General features: G+C 28.0%; 1 protein-coding gene across 2 annotated transcripts in view; it reads right to left on the bottom strand.

Annotated features, from left to right (window-relative positions):
* LOC136973221 (protein dispatched homolog 1-like) overlaps window positions 1–12622 on the bottom strand; it is a 78702-nt gene extending 66080 nt beyond the window's left edge. Inside the window, exon 1 of one of the 2 annotated variants that reach the window (XM_067267934.1) lies at window positions 12532–12622. The gene's annotated coding sequence lies outside the window, so the exon portion shown is untranslated. Of the gene's footprint in view, window positions 1–10536; window positions 10715–12531 lie in introns of those variants that run through there. The other variant, XM_067267941.1, reaches the window with a different exon arrangement.
* Between the last annotated feature and the right edge of the window lie 3719 nt (window positions 12623–16341).

Below are 16341 nucleotides of genomic sequence, written 5' to 3'. Positions count from 1 at the left end.
TAGAAATCACGTTATTTCAATTCAAATTTTTTGAACGGAGTTATACATAACCGGAACTACTCTACTGCTAGTAGGAAAAGTATGATGTATGGGGCAAAATACCATTCAGGCAAGTGCTGTCGCAGTAATGACATAACGGCGCGCTTATTTCGCGCTATATCATTGTCGCAGTAATTCAGTGAATATAATATGTGTATACAGTATATATATTTTAAATTAATTCCTTTTATTGTAAGAATTATGTATAATTTTATTTTCTTAAATTTTTGCCAATAGATGGCGCGTTATGTAAAGCCAGCAAATGAATGTAGACAGAAATTAATATATAGAAATCCAATCGATAGTTTGGGGAGAAATGTCCGACATAATGTAGGTTAGAAGTATTTGAACGTAACTGCCGATCTTCGTAGCAATTGGTCAAACGGCCTAGGTGTGCAAAGCGAACAAACAACCAAACATCCAAAGAAACAAACAAATAAACATCCTCATTTATATATAGATGACCGAAATTTTTAAATAAGCAATAAATGAATTCAATTTGACGATAAATAATTAATTTTCTGAAATTAGTGAAACACACCTTACATTTTGGGTACATCATACACTAAACATTTCATCATTTATACAATACATAATATTTTTATTCATATCTGAATCTTTTCAATATAAGGTAAGACAGTAGCGTTTTTTGCTCAGGATCTGGAAGGATGATCTAAAAAAGTACAATCAGAATGAAGAAAAATCAAGCGTGTCATAAAGTACCGTTTATTTATAAACAACAAAAATTATTCATAATTTAAATTTGTTGTTTAAGACGATTAATTTTTAGTTTCAATTTTATTCCTAAAAACCACTGGGAAGGTATTCACATAATTCCCCACAGTGCTTACCTCTGTGACGTGTTATCACAGAGAAAACAAAAGCTGACATGTTCAGGATTTAAAAAAAAGAGTATTTATATGCAAAAACAGGTGAGAAATTCAATTTTTCCCCCTATTTATTTCTTTTGTGTGTAAAAAATTTGTCTGTAAAATAAGAGAAATGTTAAACTAAATACGAATTAGGCTGAAAAGAAAATTCAGAAACCTAAAAATCAGGTCTCATAAATTCGAAATTCTACTGAAAGATGTTCAATGCCGAAATGAATTATTAAATATATTATTAATGTTAATTATTTTATTGGGATTCGGATTATAAACGCATTCTGTCGCTCTTTTCGTAATTCGTAAACCAACAAATTTGTTTTGTTACAGATCTTGTATTCCGAATGTCAATTAACAACGGAATCACTAAGACGGCGTGTGATTCGAAATGCATTTATACTAGGGAGAGAGAATAATATAAAATGTATCAATACTAGCGCTGTTAAACTACACGAGCGAATTTTAGCCTAAAAAGCGATCGAATAAGAGACGAAAATAGGTTTTAAACACAAACTAGTTATGATCAAAAGTATATCAAACTAGATTTTGAAAAAATACAGTTAAAAAAATTATAGTTTTAAACTATATAATTTCAATTTCATAGCATCCTGTAAAAATAATTAGTGAAACATCACAATGTATTAGTATAGTTTTATTTAATTAATAGAATGACATATACAAGAGCCAAAATCATAATTATTTTAAGTATAGATATATATTTAATCGTCCTATATTTGAATAAAAAACAAAAGAGAGAAATTGTTTAATTTATTAAATATTTTCTAGCTCCATTAATAATAATTGCTTATCTAAATCTTAAAAAATAATACATTGGCATTTTCAAAATTAGCTTTAAAAATTAGTTGAATTAATAATTTCTTAAAATTATTATTATTATTATTATTATTTTTTTTTTTTTTTTGAGAGAGAATATTTGATATCGAATGCTTAATTCTCAAACTTTCCTTTAAAATACCGTCTAATGAACAAGATAATTATAAATAAAAGAAAATTCTATTGATTGTATCTATTGATATATTGTTAACCACTAAAACATGTCCCTGGCTGATGAATTTTTTAAAAATTTTATACAGGAGACATAAAAACTTCTTTATTTTTTACGTACAATTAATTAATTATCAAACTAAATCCGCTTATTAAGAAAATTAAAATGTGTAATTATTTAAATAATTAGATTACATATTAAATACAAACAAAGAATAAATCAGTGCAATTGTTGTCTCTTTGATTTAATTTTTCAATTCCAAAAGCTAAAGAAGTGAGGGAGGGAGGAAGCTAGACTAATAGCTTTTCTTTTACCTAGACTAATAATTTTCTCTATTGGAAATAAAAATGTTTTCTATCCAAAAATGTCTTCTTTCATCAAATAATTTTTGTGATCCTTCAAAAATTCTCCGGAGTACAAAGGTTAAGAAACATTGCTCTGTATTTTGTTCAAAACGTTTCAATGCTTTGCGTCAAATTCATCGAAGAAAAAAAATAGATAAATACGCGATAATTCGACATCGCATCGCATAGGAGTCCCAAATAATTTCGAGTTTAAAACTTCAGAATTCATTGAAACAATAAAATAATATCAGAACATAAACGTCAAAGCGTAATTTAAATGTTTCTTAGTTTTTTTTTTATAATTAAAAGCTTCCGAAACTGCGTGTGTCTGTGTATATACGCATTGTTTAAAATGCCCATTTTGTATTGTAATTGGCATATATCGAGGGCTTTATTTCTCAACGGTGTATCTTTTCTTAATAAACCAACAATTAATCATACAATTATATAAATAGGCTAGCAAATCCTTGAATATTGATTCAAGAATTTCCAAATCAAACAAATGAGATTTTTAATTCAATATCAAACAAGATAAACGCGTTTTAGAGAGATTCGGTCGCTTTGATTCTTTACATGACAAACGAAATTGGATATTTGAAATGTTAGTTCAATTTTCCGTGCACTTTTAATCGGTGGCTCCTATCGTACTGAAAGAATACGAACTATACTTTGGTCCACTAGAAAACATATAATTGTTTAATAATTTTTCATTTGAAAATTAATGAATTCTCCAACGGATTTATTTATAAGTTATAAACAAACATATCAAATATAAGTTTATAAATTAAAAGTAAAAAAAGTAATCGAAAACAGCGAATAAAATCTAGAATATGCTGAATTAGGCTACACAGAATTACAATTTAAAAAAATGTATTTTATTTTGACGAAGCTATTGAATGTAGAATTAAATAAAGAGAGAAATTGACGACAGTCTTTATCATAAAAAGATTAGAATAAAATAAAAATTAAGAAAGAATCGTGCAGTGATTATCGAACAAGAATAAAATGTAACGTGGTTATATTTGACAAATCGGTAACGACACAGCAACAGAAATTAAGGTTGGAATGCCAAAAATTCGACAGAAGAATACGAAAAAAAACAAAACTCTTAGGGAAAATAACGGATGAAAGAAACGTTACATGATAACATTAGAAATGAGACGATATTACTTGATATAAAGGAAATCAAAAGACAGAATTAAGAGTAGATTATGCAGTAGAATGAAAACACGAAGTTAATAGAATGATGAAAATGTAGAGGACGACGAGGAAAAAAGAAAGCGACGCCCTCAAACTGATGTAGAGATTGCGTTTAATTATACTGTAACAACAGGTTGCGATCAAAGTCTACAAACCCAAAAGAAATTTAACTGCTTCGTAACACGTACTTATATTTTATTTACAATAATTTTTTACATAATGTGCAGGGAGAAAATAATGATAATTCGATTGAAGAGATCGATTTTTCTAAAAGTCTTGGATTTAAATGATCGAAATCGAATTTTACAAATAGTTTTAAAAAAAACATCAATTTCGTCAGTTGTTATCAATGAAAGAATAATAGGCGCGTATTTAATGTTTATTTCATCTTATCTGAATTAACATTAACGAAACATGAACTTTATAAATTCCTTCGAATCATTAAGATGTAATTGTTATCTTTAGATCAGTCCAATAAGTAAATAACGCTCTATGGAAAACAATTGAGATTTCTTCGCGATTAATTGTATTGTTAAATTTATCGATCAATTAAATATACTGTATGTTAACGGATAGGTTAAATCTAAAATATTACTTTCAAATAAATACATTATTTAAAAGTGCTTATTGTAATTAACTTCTTTCCCACTTTTTATTTATTTGATCCTATTGTATTATATAATGTCGTAGGATAATATCTATATTGAAATATAGTCGAAGTGTTAAAAGTATAGTGCTGTCAGCAACTAGATATGTATTTTAAGCATGTTGTTTTCGGGCTTCTATATAGCTCGAAAAAGTGTGATTTATGTAAAAAAAAACCTTTTAGACTATAATAATTAACTGAAGAGATCTGGAGTAATATATCCGAAGTGCATTTAGGAGTGTGTAAAAAATGTAAAGAAATGGTTACTTATCGTTATAAATAGTTATATAATCTCAATATGTGATAAGTTTGATTGGATAGAATTGGATTTATGGAATAAAACAATGCTATACATTCGACACCTGCCAAGGGGGGTGCGAGTTCCTTCCGGGAGAACTTCCAATGGGAAACTGATCCCTATTTAGGTGTTGTTACTTGAATAACACGCGGGAAATTTCACGTGGTCAGCCCGTTGGTGAGGCGCGAACCCGCGACCAATTGCCTCCGTTCAGAGGTTTCATTCACTCGGCTACAGATGGGCAAAAACTTTGATAGAAATGCGACAAATAAATAAGCATAGTACGAAAATTTTAGTTTATATTTGAGAAGGTTTTAAAATAACATTTTAATGCAGTTTGGAGAAATAAAATTATAAATTAAAATGGATGACCAAGATAAAAAAATTTTAATCTTGTTACGAGTTCATCAGTTTCAATTTATGTATGCACTGCATTTATATATACAGGGTGATCTCTATGGGTGGAGATAATTTGAAAGTTTTAATAAATGCATTAGTTGTTTGAAGTTGAATTTCATTGGGTTCTTTTGTCACTCGACAAAAGTGAAAGTAGCACGGCAATTGAGCTTAGTATGCAAAGTTTGAGAGTATGAGGGTTGTTAAATACGAGTTTTGACGTGTTGAGGGTTTCAGGAAACCACACTCCTGTGTGGCCGTAAGCTTGATCCCGAGAACGAAGCCCGTATTTCGCTGAATTAGTGCGTAAACCAAGGAAAAGTCTGTGACGGTTGTCCTTGGAGTTGACTCTACCAAACATAACATGTCAACGCACTGTTCGACGTTATCTTGTACACTCTGTAAACAATACTGGTTCATTTTTCAGGTACGTCGAACAATGCGTTGACACGTGTGTAGCAGAATTAACTGAAAGGACAGTGCAGTTTCCTTTTCTGTCACGTGACAAAACTTCCCGGTCAAAGTCCCGCCTTACCTCCCGTTTCTCAGAATTTGAACTTTATACCACTAGTTCACTAATGTGTTCATTACGGTGCAGCTTCAAAATTATCTCCATCCAAAAGGATCATCCTGTAAGTTACAATATTTCAGTAATTAAAAATGTTCACATTCCTCTGATTGATATTGTTATCTATCCCGTTATTTATACAAATCATTAGAATAAACTATTGTTGGAACTCTAATATATTTTACTTGATTATAATCGAAATATTCGAATCTGCTAAATGTTATACCAACTTATAATAGTTTGTTTCTGTGTATTTGCCAGTTAATGTAGGTGCCAGATGCACTTTTATATCTATGTATTGTATAAATATAGCAAAAGAAAATTTACAGAAATCTCAATAAGACGCCGTTGTATCTAATTTATAATATACTGTATAAGTTAACGGGAATGACATTAAAACAGAAATGAAAATACAATAAAAAATTTTTCTTTTAAATTCAATATTATTTTCTTAATTAATTTTGTTTTATTTAAAAAATCATATGGCATAAGCAAAAATCTAACAGGAATATGCTAATAAATGCAAATATAATACAATATTCGATTATAATTTCTCGATATACAATAGGATTTGATGGATTTAAATTTAGACATGATCGAATTTTGTTGGTTTCGCTCTTCTTTTAAGTAATTCAAAATGGAATGAAATTTAACGTATTATTTAGACACGTTGAAGGAAAATCTAAGAATTCAATTTATATTTTTAGGTTTCCAAAGTCCTTGTATATTGCTTTGCTTTGTTATCGTTAAAATTCAGCATATTTTGTAGATTTCAGTTTCCTATCAAAGAAAATATATATATATATATATATATTGTTAATGTCCTTGTTCACCGCTAAACAGTAAGCAAAAATGTGCTTTATTACAAATATTGGCAAGAAATTATCCTAGAAATGTTTATATACTATCATGAAATAGTGCTTTAGTTGCTTGAGCGCCTAGTCACGTTGTTGGTAGAATCAACCACTAATGAAAAAGTTTATAGTTTCCAATTTATGAACATCTGAGAATGAAAAAAATTCTTTGTTTATAACTCTTCTAAAATATATTAGGCCTATTCCTGTATCAATTATAATCAGGTTTATTTTGAATGTTGATAAAGCAGAGGTTATTTATTTATAGATATACAGTTCTCTACTCAAATTGTAAAATATCAATTTTTAAATTTCTTTTTTTATTTATTTTCAATAAAAATATTGAAATTGATTCATGTAAATGCGCTCGTAAATAACATTAAATTTTAAAATTAAATCAAAAAACCAATTTTTCAATAATAAATGAATGTTTCTTGTTACATCACAAAATTAAGAACTTACACGTAATACAAAAAATGAATATATATATATATATTATATGCATAATTAATCAGTTTTATATATTTATATATAATATAATATATATATATATATATATATATATAATTTAATTATGAATACGAATATTCTGGCAAATAATTATTTTAAAATTTGTCAATTTCTCTTGTTTATAATTACACAAATGATTTAAATATCTCGGTACTAACTCATTATTTAGAAACAGTAATTCTGAAGATTGATATCGTTAACCGAAACTTTTAAAGTAAACTCGATGCATTTTAAGTACACAACTTTTAAATATTATTTTTATATTGTGTGGAAGTAGATATTTATTTTAAAATCAATTTAGTTAATTAACAATGATGCTTTGTATAAATTTTTAAGTTTCTAAATATTTTCATTGATTTCACTCATTTTATCAGTATTATTATCTGTTTAAACATTTAATTTAATTACAATTTAGCAAACAAAATTTGTAAATAGAGAAATTTCATATTTAATATGGAAAAACTATTGCAAAATATTTAATAATAGATTTTATAAAATTTAAATTTACACGTTTTCTTTTATCAAAATAATTTAAAAAAAAAAAAATATTTTCAATCAGCAAATAATTATAAACAAAATGAATATTCATAAAAACAAAACGAAAGAAATATAAGAAATTCAAGTTTATACTTTAATTTCTATATAACGCTATCTCTTTTTTAAATATTTAAATTTATTATGTAAAAGGTCCAAAAAGTAAATCTAATCAAATAGTACAGTACACGAGCCTCTCTGAAAATAATAATATGATCGGAAAGTATGCTCTGGTGATCATTGTAACTAGTTATTAACCTACCTACAAATCTAAGAAAGAAAGTAAAATAATAACCAGTTTTTAAAAATTTGGAGTTTAAATATAACGAGTAAATTTATAGAAGCGTATGTAAATAAATAGTTTCCACTTAAATTATTTAAACTGCCACACTTGAGATATGAGCTAAAGGGGCAATTAGTTTCGAAGCAAACATAAATGCACACTAATTCATTTTATAACATTTTAGACAAGTAAAATGTAATTAAAATTTCGCTAGTTATAAAATAAGTATTGTAATCTATCGTAACAAGTAAACTTCTATCTATTAAAACTTAATACCCCGTGGCTAAAAGATAGAAAAACTTTACATTGCGATTGCAATTTTTTTTTTTACGATATTTCATGTATCTTGCACACATTCCAGGGTTCATTTATTAATTTCTATTTGTTAGAAATGTATGCATTGACATATACAAAAAACATATTGTAAATATACTATACGCAATACGCTACAGATACATTTTTGTTATTAAATAACGTCGTTTCGTTTGCATTAGGCGAGAATAACACAAAAATTTTCAATTTATTTGCCATTGTTAATTTCGTAAAGAATAGAATAAATCTCGGCGTATTATTTACCATAGAAATAAATCTGATTACGTATAAGAATAGAATTGAAAAATCTTCCACCGGTGTAATTATCATAGAAGCGCCAGAATTTCAGGCTTGTTTACAAAAATTTTCCCCGGATGAAATTTCCATTTTCTTATTATAGTTCTTTTGTTTAAACATTTTTTTTTCTATTCCGTCAATCATTATAACTTTCCGAAGCATAAAAGCGAAAGAAAGATTGAATACAAAATAATCTTTGTCCAGATGTTTCCTTTTGTAATGACGTCCGTGTACTTACTCAACTGGCTGAAACCAACCGAAATTGTTCAGACAACTAATTACAAGCAGGTTTTCTTCGCATTAATTAACAAAAGATACAAGAAACGGGCAATATTAACACACAAATTTGATGAAAATGTAAACTATACTCTGACATTCGGCGTAAACAATTTAATAACATTTTCCTCGACTTTATTTTTAAAGGAGTGAGAATTCTCTCTCTTATTTTTCCATTGCTGGCTTATGCTTGTTTTCTAATCAGATCATCTTTTTACAAATACACGCATTAAATGACAAATAATAAAAGTCATTTCAGGAAAATTCAACAGTATATTTATCTAATTGTTTTTTTTTAATATTTAAATATCACAATTCAAATTTTATTATATATAATTATTTAATATTACACAAATTATGTTTTAATAATAATATTAATGTAGACAATGTTCAATTCAAAATAAAGGTTTATCATTACTATTTCTATTTTAATAAAGATAATTACCATTATCTTATGCACTTTGCTGAAATATTTATTATTATAAATGATATTTCTGTTATAAAATATTACTTATTGTTAGAGGGCAATAAAAAAAATATAAAATGTAATTTGAAAAAATTCGATATATACATACAATCATTATTGAATTTTATATATTTATTGTATATATTTTACGAAGACAAACAGAATATTTTCCCCTATAGATTGATGTTAAATGGTGGTAAGATTATTGAAAATATTAAAATTTAGAGTAATGGCTTCTTAGGAAAGATTCTATTTTTGTACTGAAATTAAAGAATTTTCTTGAAGTTTTAAGTCGATAGAAATATTTTTGACTGAAGTTTTTAGAAACAAATTAAACAGTAATTTATTAAAAATTTATCGAGAAGAAAATAAGTGAGTAATCATTTAAGATTTCAGAATGTCGTGCCATCAAAAGATCAATAGTTCTTCAATTAGTTTATTATGTAAAGCAGAGAAACAACAGAGTCGGACGAACAGAAAATTTGAGATAAGTTGATAACATTAATGCAAATTGATAGTTTTATCACCATAACCATCATAAAATTGAATGCAATACGAAAACAATCTCTAACTTTTCTATCGATCTACATCTTTAATTTTCTATGAATTATTTTCGTTTAGTCCATTTAATTTATTATTTATGCTTAAAAATTGATCGTTTGACTCGAAGATTAATAAAATATTTCTTCTACGTGGATCTATACGCTGTTCATTTTTCAAAAACAGCGAAAATCCTTAAGCGTCAGACAGTATCAGTTACGATGATGACGACGACGACGAAGCGTATTTGTTAAGAGTAAAAATGAACGATATTGCCATTCTGAATTAATAAAAATACATAAACTTTAATTGCAGTTAAATGCACTAATAGATATTAAATAATTCTCCGATATTTTACCGGAGCATAAAGTTACGATAGTCAATATCAAAAATAAAAACTTCTTTAGAGACATTCGCACGAAATTTAATACGCAAATTTATTCGTTAAAAAAAACTACTCAATTAATTTTACTTGAAAAAAATAATAATAATATTAATCAAATTAATTATTGTAAAATCGACATGAAATTTCGGCTTCGTTTAACGTTGATAGATTCGATGCTCCTGATAACCAGTGAACACCTTCAGGTTCTGTTGCAGAAAGGGGAAGTTCTAACGGAGGGACAACGCTTGCATAAAATTTGCATAATCCGTACCTAACTGTAAATGAGATCGATAACCAATCTGACCTACGTACGAATTAATAAAAAAAAAAAAATTAAAACTTTCTAACCGAATCGATTTCTATCGTTATCGATTTTTTCGAAGATGCCAAACAAAAATAACGTCGAGATTTGTTGCAAAATAATTTAACCACGTCAACGCTTTTAAATTGAAACAATGTATATACCTATAGACTATTTATTTTAACGGCCAGCGTATATAAGCAGTAAAGTTTTCTTTCTTTTTTCTTTTTTTTTTTGGCAGATGTAAAATCACATCAGGAGCTAAAACTGCAAACAAATCGAATCGAAATAATTCTGGCACGCGTCCCAACGGTTACAACACACGCGTTGGCACTATATATATACATACATACATGCGGAGCTATGGTACTATAATGCAATGCATTTGATTACTTACCTGATGTAAAGTTGCCGTCGAGAGTGGCGATGGGATGCACAAAACGTTAAAGCCAGATATCGGTATTGGGATGCGCATGTCCGACCTTGGAATCGTCGAGCCCCAGCCGGACGCATATAACATTCCAATGAAGTTCGAACATTTTGTTCCCCGGCTTATTAATTATGGCACCGTAACCTAGTTCTAAATCCCTCCCCCAATTAAACCCTAGAACCTAACGGAAAAGTACGTACACGTAAACGTCGTTCGAGCGCTTCGTTAATGCATTTGTTCTCCGAAGTTCGTACGTTGTAAAAAAAAAAAAAAAGAATTTGCATTTCAATTTGCATTAAAATAATTATAGGAGGTGGTATTGGATTAACGGCGTTTATATATATAATATATATATATATATATATATATATATTACTAGGATGCGTTGGAGCGAGTTGACGTGACCGAAGTGCCGTAATGAATATGCAAGCTTATACGAGAAGGACAAGGGAAAAGTATGAAGATTATAAACGAAATTAAATAAAATTTAGCAAAAATACAATTAATTTAAGATTAAAACTTTCGGTTAAATTTGCAAGCATAACATATGCTTGCAACTTCACCGAGTGAGTGTGTGTGTGTGTGCGTGTGTTATAATGATACTCTGCGGTATACGAGCGTTAAGAAGGAATTCGGAGATTAAATGGCTTAGAAATAATAAGAAAGCTACAAAATATGATTCGGCGATTTAAAATGTTCAGTATTTTAATTTTCTGTTTTTATAATTGCAAGAAATCACGAGCGATTAAGTGCACAATTATGCAAATTACATTGAAAAAGTACGCTCGAGAAGAAATTTATGCACGAATCACGTCTGTCTAAATAAAAATTCCGGATGCAAGACTGGTGAAAAAAAAAAAAAACAGATATTTGCTATTCCTTTTTTCCCTTTTTCTTTACCGTTCTCCGAAGAAACATAACGACGGATTTTTATTATTATTTTATTATTTCCACTCGAGTCAGTTCGTCCGTGTTCTGTCGATACTGCGGTTCTGGTGAGTACGTCAGAGATGACGTAACCGAATGAAACCTTTGACGTAAGAACAAAATAGGCGCGCGTTTTGACAAGAAAACTTATCGGTAACTTTTATATAACTAGTTCAAAATCGATATTATACGACAAACATGTAAAAAAATCTAATTTACAAAATCTCCCAAGGGCACTTTAACTCTCTTCTTTTCCCAAATTCACTTTAAACGCTTAGTTATACAGTGTGTTTTTTAATGGTGCTGTGTTGTAAGTTAATAAAACTAACTAACCGAATGGCGTTAGTATTACAAATATCTAAGAATTCGAACTAAACATTATTTTCACAAAAAAATAAATAAATAAATGACAACGAATGCATTTTTTTTTATTTAACGAAAGAATTAAATTGAAAAAATACGTTTATAAATAGCCTTAATTTTTTTTAACTGGGGCGAAATCATTATACATTCCATTGCATTTAAAAATTCAGCAAACTTAATTAAACAAAAATATAATAAATTAAGCAAATGCAAATCCGAATTAACTAACAAAAAATATTTTCGTATATATTTTTTTAAAATTTAAATTATATATATATATATTTATTTATTTTTTCTCCCCAGCAAAATCGATCCCGCTTTCGTTAAAAATACGTAATAAAATTATATATAAGTGTAATTGCTTTTTTATTAATTAAAATTAAATATACCATTGGAAAATATTTGCATTTTTTAAATACAGAGATATGTTTTTTTTTAATTTTTTTTATTTTTTTTCCTCTTAAGTTGCCTGGCATTCGCGACAGAGGATAAATTTCCGTTTGCGGAAGCAAAAACTTGCGCAGTGGTATGTTATGCATGCAGTAATTAATTACCCGTAGGGGAAAAAAAAGAAGTGCTTCCGGCTCATCGAAAACGATTTAAAATAATAATAGAGGCGAGAAAATTATACATACGTTGTAGGTGCAATTAAATGCAAGAAATTCCACTAACCTGTTTTAAGTGCAATCCCATCCTGGCAAACGACACCGAGCACAAACAGACGGCAATTCCCGGGCACCTCCAACCGTTTCAAGGACATGGTGACGTCACGGGGAGGTTCGCATGCGCGTGCCTTTGGACAAAAACCTTTCTCGTCTTTAAACGAAAACCGTCGAACGAATATTAATTAAAATAATTATTTTTTTCCCCTTGCCGAAGAGTAAATTAAAAAAATAAGTCTGCGTTTCTTTACTTGTTTACGCATAAAATAACGCTAAAGAATGATACATTTCTGCGACGAGTTATTCCATTTTTTAAAGCAAAACAACACAATTATAACGTAAATAATATATATATATATATATATATATTTTTTTTTTAAACAAATAATCTAGTTTTATTTCTGCGAGTCTCATTAAACTAAGCTACTTGTCGAGCACTTAATTTTAATATTTATTATTATTATTTTTTTTTTTCACAGAAGAAATTTGAGATAAAAAGTTAGAATCTAGGATTTTTGACAATGTAAACACACGTAGAAAAATTAAGCAATTAATTAATGATGAAATTTCTCTAAGTAAACATCATAAAATATAATATAACTCGTAATGATTAAGCATGGCACATTTTAAATTTAAATAATTCAGCACTTGATGTTAATAATTAAAGAAAAAAAAAGAGAGTGAAGTTTTATTAAAATTATAAAATGTATTTTCTATATAATATTAATTTAAACTATAAAAAAATAATTATTATAGAAGAATTAACCCTATAAGAGCGAGTTAGAAATATATTCGTTTATAAAGTTAATGCTGTTGCTATTTATATATATATATATATATTTAAAATATAATTTAATTTACTGTAAAGACTTCATAGTTTACATTAAAAAAAAACTATAAATTGTTAAATATTTTAAATGCGAAGTTAAGTCGTTAATTGTAAGTTGTGAAGAGATTTAATATATTAATGTTATCCTTTGAGACGGCGATTATTGTTTTCGAATAGTTTCTGGCTAACAATTACGTATTATTTATTATAAACATATGATGTAAGTAGACAAAACTTCGCTCTTGTAGTTAGCTGAGTAAGCAGGCCGTTCGGGTAAATGTTCTCTAGCAGACGATTGCGAAAGGAAAGAAGAATAAAAAAAAAACCTGCAGACAATTCCATCGCATATTCTGTTGGACAATGCATAAAGACACACTCGTGCTACCATTCCAAAGATAGAAAGTCGCATTCTCCTACGAGTTTCTGGCACGTTGAACCAAGTATAAATAGTCATCTTGTTTTGTGTCGGTTGCTTCCATTTTCTATCCTTTACTTCCCGAATTCGAAATATATTCAAAAGTTTAAATTTAATCTACCTTTTAAAATATAGCTTCATCTTGATATTAAAAGAGCAGAATGTTCTATATTTTTTTCTTTTTGGAATAAATTTAACGTCAAATGGTACATCTTAAAACTCATATCCTGTAATCTCGAAAAAAGAAAGAAAGAAAGAAAAAAACCTGATAAAACTTACTGCATTTCCGGGACAATATATTGCTGTTAAGTTTATCGGACTGAACAATATTTCCTTTCAAGGAAAATATAATATCAATTGAATGAAATTTTTACTCTAAATATCCTCCTTTATATAAAAACTGTTAAACTTCTGAATCCTATTTTAATATTTAAATCTTTTTTGAAAATATTATTTTTAAAGCACTTTGAAAGGAAGGAAAAAACTAACTATTATTGTTGTTTATTCGTCCAGTAATGTATTCTTTTCTCAGATTGTTATTTAGCTGTATTTCTAAATTGTTTACTATTTGGTTTCTTCAAATTTTCAAATCTTCGTATAAACGGTTAATGTTACCTATGGTTCCAAAATGGCGGCTCGTCTCTGATTCCAGCAAATAGGGGAAGGGAAACAGTGGGGACGCACGTTCAAACCTATTCTAATAATTTTGTTGGTAATAATTATGGTAATTTATTAGAATAGGTTAGGTTAGGTTAGGTTAGAACGTGCGTCCCCACTGTTTCCCTTCCTCTATTTGCTGGAATCAGAGACGAGCCGCCATTTTGGAACCATAGATAACATTAACCGTATAAACTAATATAAAATGTTTTATGCAGCTTCAACAGAAATTATCGATATGTAGATGGTTTTAACCTGTTTGCTTAGCTATTATTTCAATCTATAATAATAGTCAGATGAATATCCTATAATATGGAGTCATTTCTATAACTCCATATTTATAGATCAGAGTTATTGATGAAACATTTTGAAAAAATAAATAAGTAAATATCATTAAACTGTTCATACTAACTTATTCAGTGTAATTTTATCTTTTGAACAGATTTAATACATATGTGATTTAAATTCACGTTTTTGGTGGGTTAGAATAGTCAAAATTTTCAATAAATAGAACACTATAGCGTTTTAAGGGAAACGATTTCTTACGATCCAGACAGAGCCAAGTCAGGAATCCAGACAATGATTAGGTCAGAAGGATCATCAATTTAAGGTCGATGACTCGTAGATAATCCTCATGCATGAATTGATCAAATGTTTTCGATGATCGATTTTCATTCTTAAAAAAAAAATGAAAGAATGAATGGAAATTAGCCTATTGAAATAAAAGATAGTGAACAAGTTAAAATTATATCATTGCCAATACTGCAAATTTTTGTTGAAGCCCCATAACATTTGATATTATCACGTTCCCTAGAACATTTCTATGATTGTAATCTATCTTTTTTTCCCCCTGAGAGATTTAATAATGAGTTTCACTTAATAAAGTTTTCATAGAATAAGTTTATTAGATTTGTTTCCTGCTAAATAACCGAAAAATTGTTAGAAAAGTAATAAATTAGTTGATTAGTTAATAAATACATTTTATATACATAATATTTTTATATTTTTTTCAGTTAAATTACTAGTATTTGCTTATTGATAAAATGCCTAGTAGTGTCTTTTTTTTTAAAAAATAATATACAATGGAGATGCTTTAAAATATTTATCTCCACATAAAATTTTTAATTAATTAATATTTTTTAAATCAATTTTTTGATTCGATCGTTACGTAAGTTTTCTATTAACCGGCGATTCGAAAACACTGACACACAGACTAAGCGTTATTAACAGTTATATAATTTATTATCCATTATTATATATAAAATTGCCATTAAAATCTATTTTGCAATTGTCTTAAACTTATTTTGTAGCAGGGAATAAAAAGCAATAAATCTATTTATGAATTTCACACCTGTGAATTTACATAACGTATAAAGAAAATTAGCAAAGACCTACATAAAAATAAATCTTCGCATAAAGTAAAGAAATAAAAGACAATAATTAACCATAAAGCAATTTATAATATATATAAATTATATAATATATATTTATAAATAGGCAAATTTAGAACGATTTCATCGTACGAAACTTCTTCTAAACCCTCAACGAGAAGCAAGTTAACAATTTACGTTAAATATTTAGACATTATGGAAGTATTATGGAAATAAAAGATCGATGGAAGATGGACAAAGATGAATTTACAATGCCAATTGCCTATACTTTGAAAGTCATTGTGGTACCAGGCGACTAGGCGACGGTCTCAGGCGACATTTTTCCTAATAAACCCTTCTTAAAAGTACTGTACTTTGAATATTTTACCATAAAAAATAAAAAAACAAAAACATGCAATATTGCAAAGGAGCAACAGCATAAACTTTTAGTCCCATTATTAATTTCATGTGCAGTATAATAGGGTGGCATTCGCAATCCGGTACTGGTCATACATTCTCTCATAAAAGACTAATTTTAAATACGTACTT

This window comes from Centruroides vittatus, unplaced genomic scaffold (genome assembly GCF_030686945.1).
Source record: "Centruroides vittatus isolate TY-2023 unplaced genomic scaffold, ASM3068694v2 contig_1074, whole genome shotgun sequence".
In the NCBI taxonomy this organism is placed as follows: Eukaryota; Metazoa; Arthropoda; class Arachnida; order Scorpiones; family Buthidae; genus Centruroides; species Centruroides vittatus.
This window is presented reverse-complemented; position numbering and strand designations above follow the sequence as displayed.